Source organism: Ceratotherium simum, chromosome 32 (assembly GCF_057802395.1).
Source record: "Ceratotherium simum simum isolate JZ-2026a chromosome 32, ASM5780239v1, whole genome shotgun sequence".
NCBI classification, from domain to species: domain Eukaryota; kingdom Metazoa; phylum Chordata; class Mammalia; order Perissodactyla; family Rhinocerotidae; genus Ceratotherium; species Ceratotherium simum.
Window position 1 is genome coordinate 26877354 of NC_141931.1, and position 19566 is coordinate 26896919.

General features: G+C 42.6%; 1 protein-coding gene across 1 annotated transcript in view; it reads left to right on the forward strand.

Moving 5' to 3' along the window:
* Positions 1-5653: 5653 nt before the first annotated feature.
* The window catches only part of PRKCQ (protein kinase C theta), a 128655-nt gene continuing 114742 nt past the window's right edge, over positions 5654-19566 (forward strand). The window contains exon 1 of the mRNA XM_087420853.1: positions 5654-5692. The gene's annotated coding sequence lies outside the window, so the exon portion shown is untranslated. The remainder of the gene's footprint in view (positions 5693-19566) is intronic.

Consider the following 19566-nt stretch of genomic DNA (forward strand, 5'->3'; position numbering starts at 1 on the left):
ATTATATGCTGAATCTCAAATGTAGAGCTTTACTTCTTTTGTTTGCTGACTCTGCCTAGTGATAAGCAGAAAGAAAGAAAACAAAGAAGAAGAAAACATCTGCTTGAATCTACTTACAACATATGAGTCAATGCAAGTTTAAAAAAACAAGGTGTCAAGGGTTGCCATTTGGGGGCTAAAAACAAACCTTTCAAGGGTGAGAGGGTTGGGTTGGCGAGACCATGAAGCAGAGCGCGTCGAACTGACTCACACAACAGCCAAATATGGTCAACTCAGCCTCTGTAGGCCATGTTCTAACCACTGAGAAAAAAAGAAATTCCTTAGGTTTTTGTTCCACAAGAATTTTACTTGAAAGTGAATGGTTGAAACTACGGTGTAGACAGGAAAACTGTACACAAAGAAGAGCATAATGATGTTCAGTGTTTTCTTGGGCCATCAGTGCATGACTTCCTCGACAGTAATAAAAATTTTTTATTTCAGTGAATATGTTAAATTAACAATGACTATGACCAGAAGCAAATTTTGTCACATTCCCCATCACTGACAACTAGAACTTTCTTTTAATTGACATTCTCAGAAGTTTTTTTGTTTTTGTTTTTAATTTTTTTATTTATATTTTTATTGCGGTAACATTGGTTGATAACATTGTATAAATTTCAGGTGTACATCATTATACTTCTATTTCTGCATAGATTACATCATGTTCACCAACCACATACTAATTACAATCCATCACCACACACATGTGCCTAATCATCCCTTTCTCCGTCCTCCGTCCTCCCTTCCCCTCTGGTAACCACCAATCCAATCTCTGTCTCTATGTGATTGTTTGTTGTTGTTTTTATCTTCTACTTATGAGTGAAATCATACAGTATTTGACATTCTCCCTCTGACTTATTTCACTTAGCGTAATACTCTCAATGTCCACTTATTCTCAGAATTTTATAGCTGGAAGAAACCTGATAGAATATTCCATGTAGTCCAACGTACTTTTGTAAAATGGAAAATCCCCTCCCTCCATATGTGTGTGTGTTTGTATGTGTGTGTGTGAATGGCAGAATAAACCATATACAATACGCATTTGAGGGGTATGGACTGAAGGAGAAGGGCGTGATGGGGGCAACTGTGGTATGTGCCTTGTTAAAAATGAGATTGAGAGATAAAATGGTTTAGGCTAAAGTCATATGCTTTCATTGATAGATTTTCAAATCCAAGGGCAATTGTACTATGTCAAATTGTAGAATTGCAATAATCAAATTTATGAATATGACAGAAGGCTTGATTTCTTGATTTCTTCCTCCTGGATTCACAGATTAATTCTCAGATTTATCAAACTTTCCTGGGGAGGAATTCTCATCAAGCTGTACAAGCTTTCCAACCTGCAGGTTGCTGTTGCTTTTCCGCTGCTGAAAGAGAATCACTAAAAAGTGGGCTGTATAGATTACTCTATCTAATCAATATCTCTTTAATTTCAGACAAAAATTTGTATTCATTTGGGCCACACTCACTATGCTGATATCTCGACTCACTCAATCCAGAACTGTATCTGTAGTCCTTAGAAATACCAGACCTTCCCCCTCATCCTGAGTCTACCCTTAGAACTTACAAACACGCCAGAAGTTTATTATCTTGCATCTATGTTAAAACAACATTGCAAATCTTATTCACTGATTCAGATACTTATAATTAGTCTCTTTATTGGCAGTGATGACTTAAAAAAATCAGGCCTTTAGGATTTCAGAAGGCACAACCAAAACAAGACAATATTGTGTTTGCATAACTCCCCTACCTTTTTAAAAAAATAAAATAAAAGGAACACTTTCATGCTCAATTTCATTCTTTTATAATGTAATAATAATTCATGCTCATGAAAAAAATGATCTACTCTAAATGTTATGCATCATTAAAGATTAAATTTTGTTTTCCATGGTTGTATTATTAAGTGGGCATTTTATACACCCTAATTTACAAATTGCCCATGCATACATGTGTTAACATTTTTCTTCTTAGAATACCTTATTCATCGGGACATCCACAAACATACACAATTCTTTTAGTGCTTCAAGAGTCAGGCTATAATTTCACTTCTTGTCTTGTTTCTGTTTGATGCAAAAATCAGGGATTTGAGGGTAACAGACTGTGAGTCAAGCCACAACCGCCACCACCAATTGGCTCGACGAGCCTGGCAAGTCACCTGTTTGACTGCTAGGACTCAGCCATCTGTAAAATGAAGAGGACATTACTCCTCTCATGGGATTCGTTGTAAGAATCAAATGAAATGATGGAAATAAAGTGTTTAACACCAGGCCCTGATACACGTCGTAAATGCACAACAAATATTAGCTAGTATTAGGTTCACTCATCACCTCTTTCTTAAAGGAAGACTTAGTACCTACCTCCCCACCTACCTTGTCTAAGATTTTAAAATTAGCTTAACGTTACTAAGCATTACAAAAACAACAGAACTTTCACAAATATCACATTATGAACACTGTCCCTTTTTTCCCTCAGCATTCACCTTCCCTCTCAGGGTCTGGAAGAGTTGATATCAATCTTATTACCAGCAGGAATCAAGGTTTATTTACTCCCCAAGGAGAGTGCCAATTTTTGCTTCAGGTTTAGAGCTCTTTCTCACAATAACAATTTCTAACTTCTAATTATCTTTTCTTCCCACTTGACAACATGAAGTTGAAGTGAAGAGGAAAAAAAATTCTCTTTCCCTTGTCCAAGCTGTGAATTTAAAATACCTGTATTTTTGTCTGTGCCTCTGTCACTCTGACCCACAGCTCCTAGAATAATTTTGACATTTTCTGAATAAATTGATGCTAGACTCGGCATGTTTTTCAAGTCTTTGGTTAGGGTAGATCATTGTCTTCTAATATTCCATGCTGATTCTTCTGAGGATTCAGGAGGACCACTTTAAAAACTATGTCTGCTAGGCTTTAGAAAAAGTGGATAGCTGGGTAGCCAAATTCCTCATGAAATAGCCCAACCTGGTTTCCTCTGAGTGCTGATTTTCTGCAGACAGAGGCGTCCTTGTTACATAATCCTGTGCTCAAATTGTCTGTGTTTGTCATATCCTACTTCTCCCCAAATACCATCTTTCTCCAAATTGGGGCTCCTAAGGACATTTTCTTTTTAATTTCTCTCCTAAATCCTTCATGGAATGTTAGCCTCACAGAAGGGCGCAAGAAGTGATCTCTTTCAGAGACAGCGCATAATTGTCAACTAGATCCAAAATGAAAGCAAAGTGTCGTCTCAGGCTCCCTTTTGCAAATCTCAGGCTGAAGGAAGATGGATTGCAGTATCTCCAGGGACAAGACTCATGGGAGTCGTTTATTTCTTAGCTCTGGATCCAAAGTAGGAATCACATCTTTCCTGGCTGAAGTGAACTGAAGCGGCTGCCCACAGTCTGAGCTCAGCACGATTCCAGGAAACTTTAGGGCAAAACCTGAAGGAGGAAAAGAAGTACAAAACTGAAAGTTCGAGTGTGTGTAACATAGTGAGTGGAACCTCACCACCCACACGTAGTCCCCTCCAGGAAATGCCATTTCCTCTTCCAGGAAACAAAGGTGTGGAGGACTTCTGAGCAGCAGCCATGTTGATAAAACAACGAGAGAATGTCTACTATGAAACAGAAATGCCTTGTAGCCCGAGGAAAGAGAAGGCTGGCAGCACAGCATGCTGGAGTCAAAAGACCTAGAGGTATCTTGAACGTCTAGCACACATCAAGAACAAATTTGGATTATTTTCTTTTAGATGAGATTCAAAATAAACAAAAAAAAATCCCATTTCTAGACATATGATGAATATTGTTTTAAAAGATCCAGTCTTCAAATGAATGGGTTTCCAACTGTAGGACTACATGGTTATAGAATAGCATGGTTGTGTGAGTCTCCAGAGACCGGCTGTCCAGAAGAGAGAAGCAGAGAACGGAGGGAATGGTTCTAGAATGGAGGCAGTATTCAATAGTGCTGGAGCAGGCTGCTTCAGACTGGCCTGAGTTTGAATCCTGGTCTGGTAATTTACTAACGGTGGGAACTTGGGCAAGCTGCATAATCCTTCTAAAGCTCATTATTCTCATCTCCAAAATAGAGATGAGGATATAATATCTACCTCCTAAGATTGTTATGAGGATTAAATGAATATTGCATTGAAAGTGTTGATCATAATGCCTGCCCCAAGACACGATCATCATCATCATCATCATCATTTTTGAAACCTTTGTTAAAGCCACTGACTATTGACTAAATTAAAAGGACATGTGAATTTCCCTTGAGCCCCTATATGTACTTAATCTCTTTCTCAAGTAGTGAGTGCCTACTGTGTGCCAGGCTCTGGTGATGTCTTGCTGAGCCGGCGCATCTGAGGTTCTGTCCACCCTCACACCTCCTGGCTAGAATCTTCCAAGAGGTGGCAGCCTCTCTGTTGGATGATCCTGGCCTGAGGGTCCATCCAATGCTGTTAGACATTAACAAATGGGAGAGAGGGGCTAATTTTCATGGAACATATTTTTTGTCCTTAAAAGCAGTGTGTGTTTGCTTTGCTGAGTTCTTATAGATGAGGGGAAAGAGTCATCATATCAAACACTTCTGGGCCTCAGTTTTTCATCTTTAAATTAAAAACTAGCTGTAGACTGAGGTCCTTTTCAGCTAACACTGTACTTCCATGATCAGAAGCCTACAAATCGGAGGTTTGGCTCTTTCATAGACTTTAATCTCTCTCTCAAAAAAAAGAGATTATTGCTTTATTTCTCAGACTAATTCCGTCTTACTATGTTATAGCCACAAAAGACTTAACCAAGTGCATGTTAACCATTTAATGTCATAATGGAAAGGGAACAGCTCTATCATAGTACTGGTAACCAGGCATATAGTTTTACTAACCTGAATGAAAAATTAATTCTATGGAGTACAGCAAGAACCACCCCAATGATCCTGGTTCACGACGATCATTAATACCAATAGCACTGCGTAAAAATCTTCCAATGACAATGCTCTGTAGCATTACATTGCAGCTTCAAGGGCGTTCAAGTTTAAAGTGTGCACCTCTGGAAACTATATATAAAAAGACAGTTGTGCAGAAACAGAAAATCAAAATCATAAGTAGGACACAACCAGAGAAGATTATCCACTGGACAGAACTGCACCGACTTCTCAGGCAGGTAATTTTAAAAGAGCAATGTTCACAAGTACTTTCAGGTGTAAAAACAGACAGAACAGACGGAATGTTTTTTACCGATTGACCCTGATCCTTCCCACTGGAAGGATCGTTTTGGGTTTTCAGTTTGGTTAGATGTAGAATCAGGCGGTCTCATGCTTCCTTTTCCTTGCGCTCAGCATGTGGCTGATGCCAGGCGCCCCTTGTGGGCCCTCCTTCAGCATCGTCACCCCCGGGTACCCCATCCTCATCTTCTCCTGGTTGTAGCGCAGCGGAGCGCGAATCGCCAGGAAGGAGCGAGGCTGGAGGCGAGGGGCGGGCACAGAGGCGGAGAGGAGGCGCTCGGCACCGCGGTGCGCGCGGGCTGCGGGTTCCTGGGCGGCGTCCGGGGAGCCCGCTCGGGCGATCGGGGCGCAGGGTGACGAGCGCCCCCTGGCCGGCGCCGCCCGCGGGCGCAGCACTGCGCCGGCCCCGCCAGTGCCCGCGCCAGCGCCGAGCAGCCGCGCGCCCGGACCGGCAGCCCACCCTGCAGGTACGTCCCTCCGCGCGTCGCCGGCCCGGGAAGGGAAGGGGGTCTGCGCGGGGCCAAGATCGCGGCCTAGCGGGGCGAGGCCCACCCAGCTCCGGCTTTGAGGTGTTCCAGGAAGAGGGGAGCAGGATGAGAGCGAAATCGAAAAGACACTCCAGCGCAGCAAACTTCTGGTCATTTGCTTCCCGTGGGTTCTTGTGTGCGGGTTGCGCAGGATGCTGCGGACCTTGGTCGTGGGGTGGCCACCAGGTCTGGGGCCGGAGGCGCCTCCTCCTTCCTTCTCGATTTTTGTTTTTGTTTTTTTTTTACTCTCACCTGAACTAATGGGGAAGAGAGAGAGGGAAGAAGGCGGCGGCAAGTTTTATATTCTTGGCAAACCTTTGTAAATAGAGATGTTTGATGCGATGGCAACCTGTCCACAGAGGAGAATAACTTGTTTTCTTGGAATTTGCTAGAGCAGCGGACAGGGCTGCCAACACTCACACTTCTAAACAAACCAAGTTTCTTCTCCAGGGCCTGGGGTAGGCTGGCGCGGGTCTGATAAATACCAAAAAAAAAAAAAAAAAAGTCTGGCGCTCAATCCTGTAACCTTGACTGAGATTGTTTATCAGCTTTGAGGGCCACATGTTAAGAAAGTAGAGTTAAATATCTTTATTTTATTGGATTTTTGAGAACCCCAATTATCAATGTGAAAGAAACTGTTGGTGCTAAAGGCTTGGGCACTCCGCATGGGCATGAATGAAGAGAGAACCAAAGGCTGACTGCGCTGGGAGATTCTGGTCATTTCTGCAAGGATAGTGCCACTGAGCTGCCTTGTCCTTGGGAGACACCCTGCTCAGAGTGGTGCTAATAAAAGATGATTCAGTAATGGCACGAGCTGACAGGGAGGGGGGTGGTGACATGGAGAGAAGAATGAGGACTCGCTGCTCTCTCCCTGTCACTGATGACAATGAACCACCGTAGGTAGTGTGCGGGTCCGCAGGTGCCGGGTGGGCTTTCTGAACACAAGTCTGGCAGCTCCACTCCGTTATTTATCCCCTTGCATTGTCCTCTAGAAGCTGTGACCACCACCGGTCCTTTCCTGGACGAAGATGTTTGAATACAGACAAATCCTATTTGTAAGGTCCTGGGTGCCCCCCACTCCCACCCCACACTCTGACTTTGTGAATCACCATCTTCATTTTTTCTCTAGCTTATCTTGGGTAACTCTCATCAAGTGGCAGGCTTACTGCTTATGCTTAGTATCTTTTAAAAATGCTGTGTCTAGTGGGAAGAAGGGTGACATTTACTAATTTGGTTGCAAATTACTTTTGAAGTTTATGCACAGCTGTTTAAACTGCCTCCGAGGAGCCCAGGGCTCTTGTCTGATGCAGGTGTCTGCCACAGAATGATCTTGTTCTCTCTTTCTTCTGCTGACTGGAACATACATTTATTTAAAGATGCAGCATAGGAAGAGCTTCTAAAACATTCAACGCCTCAGCTGCGAAACTCCTCTAAGTTAGCAAATGAGTCTAAATTAAGTTGTTTTGTTTGGTTTTGGTTTTTTTTTGTGTTTTTTCCTTTCACCAACTTTTATCTCTGATTTCAAGAGTAACCTGCTCGGCATCACCCGCCTTTGTTTTAGCCTCCTGTGATTTTCTTGTAAACTTTTAAAATGTAAACTTCCAAGGAGGACTCTCGTCACCACCTCCGCCTTGTCATGTTCACTTCCGCCACTGTCTTGTGCTGTGGTGGCTCAGGATGGCAAGCGGCTCTTGGGCAAACTTCTTCCTTCGTTTTCCTACCAAGTCCACCTCCCTAGGAGAGAAACTCCTTTATTGAGTCTGCTTTGAACATACATGGGTCAACTACTGGAACTGAGGGTTCTTTAGCTGATGTCCCACTTCTCTTTCTCGTAGGCAGGGATACTGTTCCATTATTCACACCTTGGTCCTTCTTTTAATTTCAAAGATGCCTTTTAACACCAATACTTGATTTCTCGTGTTCCTAACAGGTACTGTAGGCTCCCCTGAATATCCCATTTGTCTTTGGTCATTTCTATCAAGGTTCTTCATTGCATTCTGTTCTGTGGAAAAGAAAAAATGCTTCCGTACAATGAATTTGATGTTTTATTGAAAATTCCCTGTAGGCTGGATCTGGGATTTTCTTTCGAAAGTAAGGGCTTATGGTACAAATCTGTGAGTGGCATGCAGGAGTAATGCTCCACAAATCTCCTTATAATACAGTATTTAATGTTAGGACATTTGCCTTCCCTTAGAATAGGAATTAGAGTTAGTACTTGCTGTTTTTAATGCATTTCATGTTTTGGAGTTACTGCTTATGTTGTCTGCCCCTGAAAATATTGCTGATATTTTAATCTAATGTGACTGTTTGTTAATAAGGGTATATTTGATTTCAAGTGACTTCCTTTTTACAGGGTTCAATCTTTCATTTTTTTTTTCAGGTAATTTCCCCAAATCATGTAAAATAAAAAAATTGTTATATGATGAAAAATACCAGAGAACACAAATGCATCACGTGATTCCATATTTATATAGTTTTATTGCCCCAAATCAAATCTGTCATTAAATGTAGGGAAATTAGTCTTGTGGTGACGTACATAGTGTTAAACTCATTCTTTCTGTTTCTGTCCATTGTTTTAAAACTTTATCTCATTTTCAAGCAGCAATGCATTTAGCTTTGCTTTTTCATACGTATTCTGGCTGTTGAGGCAGCAATCATGAGAAACTCATAGAAAAACATGATGGTGAGGCAAAAGGTGAGTGAAAAGATGTTTTCTTGCAATAAGGGAAACATCTTACGTTAACGTGTCAAGCGTTTATATACAAATTCACATAGCTGTGTCATCTAAAAATATCCTTGGGGCAAAATGAGAATCAGAGGTTTCAGAAATTAGGAATAGCTCACTCTAAGCCCAGAATCATAGATTTCTGCCTTGAGATATAATTAGCAGATATTTTAAAGACACTCACTTTGGCAACACATACTTCTACAGGTCACTATAGGTTGATGTTAACTTTTGATTTAAGCTAATAATATTGATGATAATAATAATCGAGCCAACAAAAGTAATAAAGCATGGTTTTATTGACGCATTATTTGTTATAATTTATGTGCCAGATATTATACTCAGAATTTTATTTATATTTCACAAACATTACTATCTTATTTAATCTTTGCAAAGCTTTTATAAATTAGGTATTATCATTATCCTCATCATCATCATCATCCTCATCCTCATTTTACAGATAAGGAAACTGAAGCTCAGAGAGGTTAAGTCACTTGCCCAGCTCTTATAGCAGTAGAGTCAGGTTTGCCTGAGCATCAAGCAGTTGCCATAAACCGCAAAGCTGGACAACCTACGAATTAAAATTTTTTTAAATTGTAGTAAAATACATGTAACATAAAATTTACCATCTTAATCATTTTTAAATGTACAGTTCAGTGGCGTTAAGGACATACACATTGTTGTCCAACCATCACCTCCATGCATCTCCATAACTCTTTTCATCTTGTAAAACTGAAACTCTCTCATTAAACACTAACTCCCCACTCCCCACCTCCAGCCCGTGAAAACCTCCGTTCTGCTTTCTGTCTCTATGAATTTGACTAGTCTAGGTACCTCACCTACATGGAATCATACAGTATTTGTCTTTTTGTGACTTGCTGTCTCACTTAGCATAATCTCCTTCAGGTTCATCTATGTTGTTGCATGTGTCAGAATTTCCTTCCATTTTAAGGTTGACTGATATTCCATTGTAGGTTTATATCCCATTTTGTTTATCCATTCATCTGTCCATGGACATTTGGGTTGCTTCCACATTTTGTTTTACGAATAATGCTGCTATGAACATAGGTGTACATATATCTCTTCAAGTCTCTGCTTTAAATTCTTTTGGTTATATACCCAGAGGTGGAATTGCTGGATTAAATGGTAATTATATGTTTAACTTTCTGAGGGACCACCATACTGTTTTCCATGGCAACCACACCATTTTACATTCCTACCAACAGTGCACAAGGGTTTCAGTTTCTCCACATCCTCACCAACACTTGTTATTTTCTGTTTTTTGATAGTGGCCATCCTAATGGATGTAAGGTGATAACCAGTTAACTTTTTACGAAATCATTTGATGACTGATGTCAGGGGTCTGTGGGCTGATGCTCCTTCTGAATTCATCGTTTTTTCCTACCTCGCCTTGTGCTTATGTACCTTTCTCTAGTGCAGAATCATTGGAGGAACTACTACTCAAGCATCCCCTGAAGGACTAGGGAAACCATGGACAGGAAGGTTTCTAAAAGATAAACCAAATGTCCCTCTGGGTAGGGTTGCCTCTACCTACATGAAGGGCGTGGTGATTTGGAAACAAATAGTTGTCAAGAATAAAGTAAAGATGATGTTAGTATTAATAAGTCTAAATGTGTGGAATAGACCACTTGCGGGAGGTTAAAGGCTGAATTATCTCTTGTATGAGATCAAAACAAGACAAATCCCCAGGACAATGGAGAAAACCAAAAGGGGGGTGGCCATGCTTGAATCCAGCAGGCTTTTGTTGGGAGCCGCAGAGCCATGCACTGCGCGGTGTAACCCGCAGCAGAGACGCAGCCAAGCAAATAGGAAATCACAGTGAAGTGTGCTGGTCTCATCGTGTGTTTATATTGTTATGTCAGTTTATAATATTACAGTGTGCAGTTATACTACGTATTTGTTTGTTTACTTTGTCTTTTTTCTCCTCTAGAATGTAAACTCCATGAGGGCCAGCTATCCCCGCCTGGTACACAGCAGGCCCTCAGTGAATAAGTGTAGAATGAAGGTATAGGTGCTATGCTAGGGACATACACGGTGCTACAGGAGCACCTAGACTTGGAGTGTCTGAGAATATGTCCCAGATGGCCCAGTGGGACCTGAAAGGTAGGTAGCAGTGAGCCAGGTGAAGACATTCCAGAAGGTGGAACAGCATTTGTAGAATGGCCTAGCAGCATTTGAGCATGATGTCCTAGCGAAGGAAAGGAACGCTCGGTTTGAATATAGCCGGTGAGTGGAATAGAGCAGAGTGAGCCCAGAGGCTTCCACCTCAAAGCATGTGGTTGCAACTACTCTTTAGTTACAAGTGCAAAGAGCAGACTCCTTACCTCCCTTGGCTATCCCATCCTCCTTCCCCTCTCCAACCATCTGAGTTGTTCCACTGAGTGGAGGCTAAAGTGAGGAGAGTGCTGCCAAGGGAGGGGTGAGTTTCCAAAGCAAACCAAGGGCTACGAGTTCATGGTCAGATGAGATGACTCTTCACAGCCAAGGTGAGCAAGAAGTCAAGTTTTTCACGAAAGTAAACTGCAATGTCCTTCTTGCCATTTTGGAAGAAGGTCATCTCAGCAGTCTGTCTAGCATTTTTAGCACAGCAGCTTTCAACATTCTCCATTCTGTGGCCCATTTATGTATTTATTTCAATGATGCACAAACAAGCCTCTTACACAGTGTTTTTCAAACTGCAAGACACAGTCCATCATTGGATTATGAAATTAATTTATTGAGTTCTGACAAGCATATCTTTAAAAATGAAATAGAACAGAAAGTACTAGAATGCATTTCATGTTGCAAGAGCAATTATTTCATGAAATTTTGTGTCATGGAGTTTGGGACATATTAAATCTGTTTCATACCTAAAGGTTTGAAAATTATAGACTAATGGCATTTGGCTTTTTATACCATTGCTTTAAGTCTACATAGAGCATGATTCTACATAGAATCACATAAGCTTAGGGCTGGAGGGAGGAAGGAGACGTGGAAAGGAAAGTGACATCTGTTGAGCATGCACTGTTTCCAAGTGCCTGGACACATGAGATCATTCACTCCTAGAGCCCTGTGCATTGGGTGGATCATTCACAGTTTATGGAGGAGACATTGAGGCTTGGAGAGGTTAAGAAATTTGATCAAGGGTCACACAGCAAATTACTAGCAGCGAACTCTGATCTCTTGGCTCCTAATTTAATATTCTTTTTCTGCCTTCATGGGTTATATTCCCAAAGTTTGTTCATTGATTGGCTGTTTGGGGAAGACAGTTCCTCAGAGAAAGTGTTATAAACATACTCCACATGTGTTAGAAAGAATATGTGCTTTGAGATATACTCTATCAGCTTCTTACAAACTAGATCACTTAGAAAGAAATCATATTGATTATACAGACCAGGGAACATTCAGCCTGAAGCTGACAAAGATGGTGACGGCCACTCTTTCTTGCCCTGGAGCTTTCCCTTTGCTGCTGGGAAAAGACAAGCCTGGTGGCGCCATGTGAGATGGTGTGCTTTCCTTTCCAAAGCTGGGGTCCCGGGGACGATAGCCAAATCCACCTGTTTACTTTTCCCATGTCCATACAGAGGTTGATGGGTTCTACTGGACAGAATTATGCAACTATGCAAATTCATGATGCTCTAATTCCATGATTTCTAACTTCAGCCAGGCTCTCAGACTTTCTGTGGTCAGCTCTCTTTTGCTTTCTATGGCAGCTGTTTCAGACTTTCTCCTGCCTCCACCGTCCCTCACTCTCTGCATGTTGCCTTGCTTCCTGCTTCACTGAGAAAATGGAAGTTTCCCTGATGAAAACAACTTGACCTGTGACCACAGGGCCACAAACCTAACTTTATTTGGATCCACCTTCCCATCATTCCCTTCTTTTCCATTGGAAAAAAGAAAAAGAAAAAGCCTCCCCTCCTGTCTCATGTTCCTCCTCCACTGGTGCTCTGGAACCCATTTCTTCCTCATTCTGCGGAACCTCCTTCTCTTGACTGCCTCCTCCCTCACCTGCATTTTCCTTCCTGCCCTCATTATTGGTTCCATTCTCACTGCGTCTATCATGCTTAAATCCCTTCCTTCTGTGAAGAAAAAGACCAGCTTTCTATGCCTTCCTCCGGCTTCTCCGTTTTCTCTTTCCTCCTCTTCATGACCAGACTCTTTAAATGGCCCTCTCCACCTGCGGCTCTTTCCTAGTTCCACGTGTCTTGGCCACAGACATCTGGCTTTGCCTCCACTGCTTCTGGGACACTCTCATGCTCACACTCCGTATTGCTAATTCTTGCTAAATTCTAACCTGACTTCTCTGCTGAGCACTCCTGCGTTCTTGCAGCAATGTTTTCCTTCCATCCTCCCGTCCCTTTCTCCTTCCTTCCTTTCTTCTCCTTTGCAAGCTCCTCCTCTCCATTCTGTCCCATGAAAGGTTGATGTTCCTCAATTTTCTCACCCCATGGGAACCTCATCCCTCATTGACTTTAATATCCAACTCCTCGCTGACCACTAGCCAGCTGTTACCTATCCAAAGTCCTGCTGATCCTCTTCTGCAGCTAGCTGATGGGCACATCCAACACTGTGTGCCCCAAACTGAACTCATCATCTTCCGTTTTCTCTTCCCACAAATATTCTCCTCCCACTCTTTTCTCTATCTGGCACTGGCATCACCTGTTCTTGCACAACCAGATATCTGGATGTTTTTCCTTGACTCCTCACCTCCACAGCTCACCCAAAACAAAGTTCTGTTAGTTCCACCCGCTGCGTATCTCCTTATCCCATCCACCCTTTCCTTTCCCCACTCTCTGTTCCCAAGGCCACCACCATTTCTCTTCTGGATTACTGCCGGCACCTCCTAACTTGTCTCTGTTACTATGGATTGTTCTCCCTGCTGTCCTAGAAGAACAGGATTGTCCTAGAAGGAATGATCCTTCTAGAACCCAGATCTGACATGTTACTCCTTGGTTTAAACTCTCCGATGGCTACCCAATGCACTTGGAATGAAACCCAAATCCCATAACATGAATTAGAAGGTTCTAGTTGATGTACACTTCCCTGTCCTTTCCAGCCTCATCTCTCCAGCACCACACACATCACATTCCTCCAAGTCCGAGCCTCCGTGGGTTCCTTAGCAGCCCCATGCATCCTGTTGCCTCCTGGAACTTTCTGCCCCTCCTCTAAACTACTTCCTTTGGCTAATTCCTAGACATCTTCGGTCCCTAACTTAGACATCTTTTCCTCTAGAAAGCTTTTCCAGATCCTCCACATTAGGATTTTTTTTCTTCCCACATGTTCTTAAAGCACATATAAGATCATCTATATAGACTATTTAGCATCGTGCATGATGGATAGTAACCAATCACTAAACGTCAGCTGCTCGGCACTTAGACTGTATTGCCATTGTTAATTTTCTTTTAGGCTTCCCCAATAGATTGTAAACCCTGTGAGGGCAAAGCCACATTCTCTCTTATTCTTTGTTGACTCCCTAGCATCTAGCACAGTGCCTGACATAGAGTAGGTCCTCAATAAATATGAGTGTGATAAATAATGAGCCATAAATTTTAGACCCTATGATGTCTAAGGTACTGTGTGCTAATTGATAAGAGAAGAGAATCCCAATCTATGGGTTTAAATGTCTGCACAAGTAGAATCATATCATCCTGGGCAGATTTTGCTTGTGGGTCTCTGGAATTATCTGGATAAATTCTACTAGAAAGTCAGAGTGGAAGGTGATGGGAGACATTTAAAAATACTAAGAGGCAACTTGTGACAAGGGAAGAACTCCATCTCGCCCTGTCTATGGGGCGATTTTCTCTCTGTGTCATCCTCATAGCTTCTCACCTTGCTGACCATTATAATGCCAATAATAAAAGGAAAAAGACTAAGCTAAGAATAATCAAGAAATAAAAGGTAATATTAAAATATCCTGAAATATCCTACAAACAAAAGGATGAGGGAATAGGTAGACATTAAATGTAGATATACCAAGAACTTAAAAATTATTTTAATAAAAAGAAAATATTAAAGGATAAAAGAGATAAAATGTTTTTGATGAAACAATAAAGATTTAAGGATTCTTTGCAACAAAATCATGTCTTTAAATTTGTTAAAGTAGGTAAGAATAAGAAAGATAAAAAGACTAAATTCAAGAATTAGGATAATAAGGAGGCCGGCCCCATGGTGTAGTGGTTAAGTTCCTGTGTTCCACTTCGGCAACCTGGGCTGGTGGGTTTAGATCCCAGATGCGGACCTACACCACTCGTCAGCCATGCTGTGGTGGCAACCCACATACAAAATAGAGGAAGATCGGCACAGGTGTCAGCTGAGGGAGAATCTTCCTCAGCAAAAAAAAAAAGTGGAAAAAGAAAAGAAAAAAGAATTAGGATGTTTAAAGTATGCCAAAGATAAAATCATTGAAAGCATTCAGTGAAAAATATTTCAAACATAAAGAGTAATAAATTATTTAGGGACTCACTTAAAGGCAGACTAACCAAAAATCTGAAACCAAAGAAAAAAAATGCATAACCTTTTTTTTTTTTTTTTACCCATAATCTTTTAAAGACGATTAAAGATAAATCCCAGGGATAATAAAATAAAATGGACACTAGCATGGGTTCCTAACAACGAGTAAGCCACAGCTAAAATGACGTTAAACCCGGAGCTTAGGTTTCTGGCTTGTGCTACCAAAGTCCAGGTCACCTCTCTGGGATTTCAGGGACAGTTTTCAGAGTGTACTTTGCTGTGTGAATGGCATTGTGTTTCAGGGAAAACACACTGCGCGTTCCTCTGTGCCATTCCCTCCTGGGGAGTGACAACAGGGGGTCACGTGAGGGCAGCCAACCATTTGTGCTCACCTCTGCCTGCAAAATGAGGAGACACTTCTAACTGTGTAAGACTAACATGCTCTGCATCCCAGCCCCCAGTGGCTTCCCCATCCAAAGTGTCCTGCTTTCCTTTGGGAAATAAAATAAGGTGGCCCCTGAGTTCTAAGTGCATTTCTCCCCTTGTTCATGAAGACCCCTTCTCAACCAGAGTCCCTTTGGCAGTTACCAAAGAAAGTGTCCATTTGTGTTATACCTTTTCCGTGCAGCTTGGAATGTCTTTACCCTCCCTCAATGCTTTCTCCTGTCTTGAGGGAATGTGGGTTCTATCTGGCTCATAACCGGAGCTCAGTAGTGATATTTTAACTCGGTTATTATCTCCTGAGTAAGGTCACGTGCACCAGGTCTCCTATGTCCTTCTTCTTCTTCACCTCTTAGCCCAGCGCTCAGGCTGTGTCTTGACTTGGGGAATCTCAGGAAGCCTCTTCTACTCAGGGAACATACTTTATTGTCCTCCAGTCGCCAACACGAAGGATTCTAAGCAAGAACATCATATTTTCAGGGCCTAATCATTAGTATTAAGAGCCGTAGCGCTCCAGTGTTTGTCCGTATTCTTAAGGTGAGTTTCAGGAATCCGAGTAAAATGTGGTTTCAAGGGCCAGGTCCGTAGTCACACTGTGGTGCCCCAACTTCTGTTTTGTGGTCTCTGCCCTTTGTCACCTGCTGCTTTCCTCCAGTCGGAGTTCTGTGGTGCCAGGCTGTCCATCTCACTCTCCACTCTCCCTGCGGTAAATGGGACACGTGGTAGTCGGCATACAAGGGTATAAGAATCCAGATTAGACTGGCCCTTTCAGTAGACGAGCAGGAGAGAGGCCATAGGATCTCGTAGCATAATACCCCTGCCTTCATCCTCTGACTTGATGGCCACGCCAGTCTTCCAGAGCCATCCAATGGTGAAGGCTATAGAAAGGTCACAGAAGTGGGGCTAGGAGACCAAGGTTCTCATTCCAGTTTTGCCATATTGACCATAAGATGAGGGAGTTGGATAAGGGGTCTCTAGGATTCCTAATATTTGGTAGCTGTTTTGGGGGAATTGTTTTGATATCCACATGTTCCAGTTGGACCAGGATTTCAAATCCCCAGGCACCTGGGGTGATGCAGTACTACATGAATGTCAAGGATCCCAGGCTGTAGTCAGCCCACACGTAAGCGTTGGTGAGCAGCCTGTGTCGAGTAGAGAAGATAACCAGGAGTGCAGTGCGTAACCCTCCACCAGTCAACAGAAGTGCGGTCACCCGCTGAAGTCATTCAACTACAGTTCTGATTTTGCAAATTAAAATTTCATGTGATGACAACAACAAAAGATTTTCCTTCCACTTTGTTAGTGATGAGGGTGACACAAGGGATGCTGTAACAACCAGACTTCTCAAAATGCTGGTTCTCCAAAAAGAATGGCTTGATTTCCTCAGTGGACTTGGTTTCTGGAAGATAAGATAATGAGGTCTAGGAGCCAGAGTATCTTCTCTCCTCTAAGAATGGGGACTGTTTTCATTCTTTACTCGAAAAGAAAAATAAATTAGCGTGTATTTTTTAGGACATATTCAGGCTGTACAGAAGGGGTGATATTAATAGTAACCGTAAATAAACTCTTTCATAAGAGGAACTTGAAATACTCTACTTCTCACATGCAACTGAGCCAATCCTAGGTAATTTTGTAAAAATCCTTTTAAAGTGGGTGAAATAATTTGGTGAGAAGTAACTTGCATAATTCCACGTTCTGAAGCAGAGGCAGCTTAAGTATTTGCTGTAGGCCCAGCACGCGGTACTTGAGCCTTCCTTCCAATCCAAAGGAGGATTTTACTGCTGAGATTCTTTCCTAGTTCCAGGGCATTAAGACCTGTTAATATTTACAGTACACTTGAGATCTGTGACTGAAAGTGCTTTAGGAGAGTAAGGCATCTGAGCAGTAGGAAAGGCTTTTTGTTACTTATTAAAATAAAATAAATGCAACTTATTTGAGAAAAAAATTGCCAATGTTTGCCAAGCATAAATTAGCACATAATTGTAGCAATGAATGAAGTAAAACTCATCCGTGAACAATGTCCCATAGGTGGAGCTGGTAGAGAGAAATGGCAAGACATAACATCGTATTTGAATTTTATTATTTGAGTAGAAGCGAAAGGAAGAAGAGTATGCCCCTCCTCTTCACGGAATAGACTAGAAGTATTCAGAACAGAGAGAATATATGTTTATTTAAATACAGAAAATCAGTTTTCTCCTGGAAAAATACTGTAGATATTTTCTTGTGGAAAAATAGTCTAGACCTCCGGGTCCAAATATCAGATCACACACTATTTACCCGAGTTCTGTTCTATCTCAGGACACTCAGCAATACAACTAAGAAAGCCAATTATAAAGAAGCATCAAACATTCTGCAGGTCCAAAAAGTGAAACATATGTTTGTTTGGATATTTGGCTAAAAACTACCAATAGGAAAGTTCAGACTTGAGTTCCAGGGAACTTTAATCCACACACCACATTTTCTTCGCCTTTTGCAAGACAGAATCAGAGGATTACATTTTCTAAGAACCGCTTTTTAAAAAGCTTGTGCACTAATCAGTTAAGTGTGACATGGGCTTGCAATGAGATTTGGTAATAAGGAATTCAGGGTGGGGTACAACTTGACACATATTGACCATGGACCAATGCTATTGCCCTGAAATTGTCCAGGCTGCAGTATTATTTATTTGACGTATTTATTTGACCCAGAATATTGCTTTGGATATCAATCACTGTGTAACAGATTTGACCAAAACTCAGTGGCTTAAAATAACCCCATCTTTTTTGCTCGTGACTCTGTGGACCAGGAATTGGGGCTGGCTCTGCTCCTTATGGCGTCACCTGGGGTCTCTCATGAGGTTGCACGAGCTCTGAGATGGGATCACTCAGGTATGGCACTTGATGGGTGTGGCTAGAAGCCTGGGACCACCCCACTCCCTGTCTTTCTCTCTATGTGGCTACCTTGGGCTTCTTTTCATGGTGGTTAGATCCTAAGAGTGAGTGTTCTAAACACACAAAGGCAAAAGCTCAAATCTCTTAAGGACCAAACTGAGAATTCACAGAGCATCACTTGTGTTGCGTTCTACTGGTCAAAGCAAGTCGCAGGCCAGCCAAGATCAGGGGGAGGGCAGTGGATGGCACCCCTCGGTGGGCACTGCCCGGTGGTACCGCAGAAGAGCCATGGAGTGGAGATGCTGCTGCAGCCATCTTTGGACACACGGTTTAGCACAAATATTTAGGCTGTTGAGATGATAACATTTCTTGAAAGTGACCTCATATTTATTTTCTGAGATCGAGCCTTTAGTCTCACTCTTCTCACCCACTCTTAACTCTGCTGACAGAAGGATCGTACTAAAACAAAAATCAGACCCCTCTCCACTTTAAAACTCTTGGGTTGCTCCATATCATCACAAAATGAAATCCAGACCCTTGGCATGGCTTCCTGGGTCCTTCCTGGTCTGTGCCCTGCCTGCCACTCCAGCTTCCCCTCTTACGAGGCCCTGAGCCCCTCCTGGGTCCTGGAGCTCCTCTTGGTTCTTCAGCTGCCTCTCGGTTAGCATGGCTTCGTGTGGGACCACATGCTTAGGATGCACATCTTCCCATCAGAATCCTTGCTTGGCTGACCCCTCAGACATCACCTCCTCCATGAAGGCTCCCCTTCCCACTCACCAGCTATATTACAACGTCCTTCCCCTGTGTGCCGGGGGCTCCTGTACAGGAAGCTATCTCAGCAGTAACAACACCCCCCTCATCTCTGCAACCACACTGCGAGTCCCTGGAGGGCAGGATCTGTGGCTCTTGCTCTCTAGTGTGGCCCTTTCTCATCACAGAGAGTCCCCCCACACAAGTGCTCGGTAAATATTTACTGCATGTCATGTAGTATCCGCACACGACAGAGCAGGGAGTGCCTGGAGGAAAGACCAGAGAACCCCAAACAGGAAGAAGGCGGGTGTGATGAAGAGGAGGGTCAGAGCCCTGCAGAGTGAGCTGTGTAACGGAGCCAGAGCAGTGGGCGCGAAACTGCCAGAGTGCAGAAAGAGAAGGCACTAGACACACGAAAGACAAGAAACAAGCACAGTAGGTACAACAGAAAATTCGGTTAGATGTGTGAGAGAGCAAGGCGTGGGTCCTGGTGAAGAAGGAAGAAACCGTGAGAAGATGGCTTAGCATAAGACCCAACCAAGCACCCACAGAGATGTGGGAGGGGCACCCCATAGGGG